This window comes from Carassius gibelio, chromosome B7, assembly GCF_023724105.1.
Source record: "Carassius gibelio isolate Cgi1373 ecotype wild population from Czech Republic chromosome B7, carGib1.2-hapl.c, whole genome shotgun sequence".
In the NCBI taxonomy this organism is placed as follows: Eukaryota; Metazoa; Chordata; class Actinopteri; order Cypriniformes; family Cyprinidae; genus Carassius; species Carassius gibelio.
This window is the reverse complement of record NC_068402.1, coordinates 636,476-643,140: the sequence shown is the minus strand read 5'-3', so window position 1 is coordinate 643,140 and position 6,665 is coordinate 636,476.

The following is a 6,665-nucleotide window of genomic DNA, read 5'->3' as shown; positions in this document are numbered from 1 at the left end:
AGTGCGGCATATCGCCGCAGACTACATGTTCGTTTACGCGAACGTGATTCCGGTCGGTTCGGCGAATCGGTGGCGTGGCGTGGTGTTTTTACGGCGTTCCGTGTGACACTGAAGAGTACTGAACTGGAGTAATGATGCTGAAAATTCAGCTTTGATCACAAAAATAAAATCACATTTTAAAATATATTCAAATAGAAAACAGTTACTATTTAAAATTGTAAAAATATTACACAATATTACTGATTTTGCTGTATTTTGGATCAAATAAATGAAGCCTTGGAATGAATCATGAATTACATTCTGCATGATAAAATATAAAGATTTCAGTGATCTTCTGTAATTTTTTTTTTAGTTACTACTACATTACTGTAGTAAAACCGTGTTTTACAACATTTTATACAGAGAGTATACAGAGAGTATATCATAACATGATTAGCCTAAATGTTAATAAATTAAGTCTATCAGCAATCATGAATCAAAGAAGAAATTTCTTAGAAATATATGTTATCTAGGTGACGAGGATCGCTCGTCGCTTTGTGTAAGTTCCAGTACGAAACAGCGGGGGGCGCACCTGTTATGATTTCCCGACTGTAAAAACAAATTATGTTGTTGTATTACTTATCAATATATAGTTTTTGACCAGCGAATGTGTGCAAATGTGCTTTTTTTTTCTGTCCGTCATTAAAACGGCGACGGCGCCTGCCGCTGCCGGCATCACATTACATTTTCATCTAGGTTACAAACTGAGCGCTCAGTTTTTCCTTTGGTAAAATGCATTTGGCCAAATTAGCATTTTATAAAAGATGAAATGCAACTGTATGCACAGGCTATTTAAGTGTTGGCTATATCTTGGCTATGACTATAGATGGCAAATGCTAGCCCTCTCTCTCAGGCGACGTCCCACATGTCTCAGTCAGTGAGTCAGTCAGACATCAAATAAATAAAATATGAGCCTTTATAGACAGTGTTTAGTAGTACTTATTCAAACAACAATATATTTATTTACCCTTCGCAAAACTTTGTTCAGCTCAGCTGTTGTCTACTGTGCGGCTTCTGTGGAACTTCAGTTGATTCGATGAATATGGGGGGGCGGAGTTATCAGCTTACTGACAGCTTGAAGATCGAATAAGATTTACACAAGCTCGTTTTAATAACTTTAATTTGGTAAAACAGACAGACAGGCGCAAAGGGTGACCAATAGCATTGATTAAAAAAAAAAAACACCACCAAAAAAAGGGCACTTCGGAGTGTAAGGGCAAAAAGGGCATGTGCTCTGCACAGGTTGAGCCCTACCTGTGCACGTGCCTGCTTAACACTATGAATTTTTGATGAATCACAAGATAAACGTAAACACATATCAAATAATCCATACGGTAAGGTTCAACACACAATTCATGAAGTTAATTTTCATATTATTTAAAGGGAAAGTAACTTTCTTCGATCCTTTTCTTTGCTCCTTTGGCTCTGACATTAAATTGGAAGCACCGATTACATTTATTATAGGTCAAATATCAGCTAATTAATGATACATATCATATAATGTGTCATTAGGGTATAATGTAAATTTATCTAAAGGTCTTGATTAAAATGTGCCCTATTAATGTACTGACAAATTTAAAGTATGTAAAGGATATAACTTTTATATATTGTATGTGTAACCCGGGTCCTCACTGCCACATCTCGTCCTCCCTCCAAGTGTGCCACGAACCCAGGTCTCCAGGATGGGAGGCAGATGCACTAACAAGGAGACTAAATGACTGCAGTCATTATAGTATCTATATTATTATTATACAACCATAATATACAGTGTAGACATTGCTATTTGCACTTCTGGTTAGATGCATTTCATTGCCACAGTAGTTGTGCTCTAAACAAGGTGGTCAATAAAGTTCAATCCAATCTAATCTAAATGTGCACACGGTCTCTGTTCTCTTTTCTAATTTCACTTGTTTCAGACGCAGAGGTAGACTGGATGTTCAGGTAAGGCTGTGTGTGGGTGTTTGTGCGTGGTGTATTGTCTACAGCCCTGGTGCGCTCATGGGGCTCTTTGAAGGGCTGAGGCAGAGCTGCCTGTGATAATTAGGGTGCAATGACCTTCTCATTAGAGCCAGGAGTCCTGATGATTATTTCCCCCCTTTTCTCTTAACGTGGACCAGCCACAGAGACAATTTTGGAATATCAAAGCAATTCTCTAAGATATTTATTAGAGTCCAAATGACAAAAACACATAGCAAAAACCTTTGAATTACCAAGCCGCTAATGTATGCAGGGCCAAATGAATGGCTCGACTTTCTTTTCTTTTTTTCGCCCCCTCTCTCTTGTAGCTTAAATTTTTCATTACAAATTTCCGGAGCTTCAAAGTAGCATCTCACAGTCGGCCCCCTTTCTTCTCTCCGGCATGACAAAGAACTGTCAAAAACTGTCCCTGTGTTTGTTACTGTCTCCCCCCTCTTTTTATTCCCCCTTGCATCTAAATGTCAAATAACCACGCTTAAATACAGCACAGCATCCCCTCATCTGGAGAGGCTTAGAGAGACGGGGGAGAGAGAGAGTGGGTGAAAAGAAGAGAAAAAAACAGCAGAAGGCATCTAAAAGGGCCTTAATTAATCTTGTGCATTGATTTTGTTTTAGTGTGATGTATTCAATGAAAAAAAGATGACTCTACAAGGAGCTCTCATTAAAATCATTAGCAGCTTGATGTTAGCTGAAAACATCTCACTCTTGCACTTAAAAGCACATTTGCAGGTCCGTCTTTAATGTTGTGGAGAATGGTCTTCTCTAAAGAGCAACAAACAGGGCCCACTGGACCTCTTCTGCTGGAGCGTTAAATGTGTGGGACAATGCGTCCCTGTTCTAGCCAAGCTGGACGGTGCCCAAGCTGTCCAGTGCAGGACACAGTGGCTCTACCTGAGTATGGGCAAACAGGAGGTTTTGACACTTTCCGTCCAATTATAGGTGTCCAGAATGGGACCCGGGCCAAAATGCTGACTGTGGGGGTTGAATAAGGGTGATTAAAGACACTAGGTTTAAATACAGGATGTGCCAAACACAGCATGGGGAAGAGGAGTGATTCATAGCAGCTGAAGGAGTGGGCTATTCAATCAAATATTCATTATTGTTTAATTAGTGGGAATTCAATCAAATATTAATTATCGCTTGGGTGCGACACTTCCGTTTGTTCAACATTATCACACTGATCAACAGTTCATCAAGTGAGAATCAAATGAAATTCCATGTATGACTATGCACTCTGTAAAGAATATGTATAGAGGAAAATTAATTTACGAGTAACAAATATCTAATGCACAATATATGTTATGGGTTCAAGGTAGTTTGTCATTAAATTTCTTCCAGTTATTAGGAAAGGTGTAATATACAGTAAGAACACTGATACTTAAAGTCCATGTTATTCAGGAAAAAATAAAACCATTATATTTTACATGATTATATTCTACGTGATAATGTGCTTGACAGACAGACAGATAGATAGAATGCATAAAGGAAAAAAAAAACTTGTAATCTGGACAAGATTGTTCAAAAACCTAAGATTGATAGAGAGAGAGACAGTGGCTTTATGGAATGATGTGAATCATAAAACTGTCACACGGAATTCACACTCATAAAATGAGGGTACATGTCAAAATGATGATGTACAAACATTCTAAAATTAGTAAAATTCTAATGACATCTGTAATTGCATCAGCATACTCTTACTCAACTGAATGAGCAATCTCACTTACCTGCATTAGAGAGCCGTAACAAGCAAATTGCTGATCAGACTCATCAAACTCTTCCAATGGAAGTAACTTGAGGTCTAATCTGAGGCAAAATAAAGTTGATCAGAGTTCGTACAAACTGCCCATAAAAAAAGTACAAAAACATCAACACATAGTTTGACTGACATCAACGTGATCGGCACGCAGCATCATAAAACAAATCCCCATGCTATTTAGAAATCATCCACAAACTTATAAAACTTATAAAACCACACAGAGATCAGATGCAAACTTTATAAGACATTTAGCAGAGAAACCTGATTTGAATTATCCAGTGGTGAAGTGCCATATGGTTCAAATGCACTTGGAGAATGTGAAGATTAAAATGCTTGACTGACGTGCATTGATAGACATCTCCCTCACATATGATCCCTCACTCATCAAGAACAAACAAAGCCACAGCCACCAAAATAATTACATCATTAAAACTGTGCTGGACCAATTAAAGCCCAGCTACCTTACCTGCTTTCACAGCTAATTAAGAAATTAACCCTCCATTTAGGCTTTGGCACACTGCCGTCAAAGCTAATAGATGGGTGACTTAAAAAATGGGCCAGGCCTGTAAACATATAGCACCAAATATGCATGACATAAGATTTGATTATCTCCGTTTAAGATGCTGATTGGTGTTGACATGAGGTTAAAATGGAGGGAATTGTTGATTTGGTTTAATCATGATATGATTGCAAGGAAATTAAACATTTGGAGTTTAAAACATCCACGGGACAATCGGTGTGTTAGTGAACTGGACTCATTTTGAGTTTCTTCTTTAGGTCAGCACACCCAAAGGTGCGGAACGGACAGGCTGATGCTTGAAATGACACCGAATGAGTGATGCACTCCAAAAGAGGAATGCACTTGAGTGTGATCCATTAACTTGGCCGTTTTTTTGCAGCCTTGAGCCTGATGCACCTGCAAAGCTTCCCCTTATACCAAGTGCTGTATAAATTAATCACATGCAGTCTCATGCACTTTGATGCATTTCCTAATGCACATTAATGAGGGGTGACAGCTGTAACCAAAAGGCAGAATAAATCACTCACAATTTAGGTAAAATAACAGTGTATCTGGAAGACATTTTCTCTCATGCATCCGATCAGATCCTCCTATTTTTTAAGAAAAAAAGTGTTTTATTTCTTATATTTATTTCTTATTTCTTCTCACCGAAACGCCATTTTGAAGGTATTGTCGCAATGAGCAGTGAATTGAGTATACAGAGCGGTACAGTAAAGACAAATTAAAGGTCCCGTTTTTCGAGCTTTTTTTTTAAGCTTTGATTGTGTTTACAGTGTGCAATATAACATGTGTTCATGTTTCGCGTGTAAAAAAACAGTATTTTTCACACAATTAACCTATCTGTATACCGCTGTTTTCACTGTCACAAAAATGGCCTGATGACTTCCTTGTTCTATAAAGTCCCTCCTTCAGAAATACGTAACGAGCTCTGATTGGGCCAGCAGTTCCTGTGTTGTGATTCGACAGCAGCTTAGAGCACGCGGGCCTCCTGGAAACGCGATTGGGCAAGTTTTGGAGTAGTTTTGAAAAGCAAGTTGGCACGAGCATGTGCTGGAGATGTACTTATAACCACAGGAGCGTTTTTACTGACGAGATGCACATGAAAATCGCATTAGATTTTTTTGCACAGCCCTAACATCTAGTCAACAAAGCTAAACAGCGTTGCCCTTTGTGTAATAAGTTACAGAAACTGTTAAACGCACCAACTTAAATAATAATGTGGTCCATAAACAACACCTTCTCCAGACAAAGAGGGAACTGCTCCATCTTTCAAGAATAATCTTTGTGCGAATCCGGCATTAAACTGATTGAGATTGAGGAAGCTGTCCTCAGCAAAATGTGCTGCACATAGTTTTACATGTGGATTATAATTTTCGGGAACTGAGTTAAACATAAATTGTAACCATTAATCTCAGAGTACAGCGTCTCTGGGAAAGCCAAACAAAGGTGATTGGACTCCGAGATGAAAATAACAGCGTTTCAACGACATGGCCAACACAAACGCAGCTCTTCCTCTTCTCCGTCGGAGCGCAACAAGACCACGCCCCCTTTTTGTGTATTCATGTGGGCGGAGGTTAGTCAAAAAACTGTTTTAGTGACGTCATTACTGCAGGAACTAGAGGGCTGTAGTCCAAACGGGTCGTTTTTTGTAGGCGAATTCTGTTAAATAAAATATCTCGCTTGGCATTGAACTTTGAGCTTTAGAATTTTACAGATATTATTTATACTCTAACAACAACATTACACACTAACTAAAGTTTAAAACATGGGATCACGAACAACGGGACCTTTAAATAATCATACTAGAGAAACAGAAGCAAACCAAGTAGATACAAAGCGAGATAATTTCAGCAAAGATTTCTGGAACCGTAACCTATATAAATTGTCAATAATTAACAACACTGATCCATACTACCTGACCGCGAATAGTCACGCGAGTATCTACCATTAAACCTTACCGTTTGTTCAACATTTGGCTTCCTTACTTCATTTGGCTGTAACAAGTACTGATAACAAGAAGACAATCAAAAACATATTTATGAAAATACCATTGTACTTTATTATTAAAGCAACACTGGGTTAAAAAACTGTTTATAATGCATAACACAAGTTGTGACAAGCATAATAAACCATCAACATGTTGTTTTCTTAAGTGGACACAGTGTAATTACTATAAAGGAAGTTAAAGATGTTATGATTCTGCCAAACATTTCTGATAACCATTTCTATGTGTATTCTACATGATCTGTCAAATACTCAACAGTTCAATGATGCTTGTAGACATGAAACATCTGGGCACACACTTACACTGGTTTCTCTGTGAAAATCTCTAAACAGCCATCAGTGCTACAATGTGTCCACAGAACTCCATAA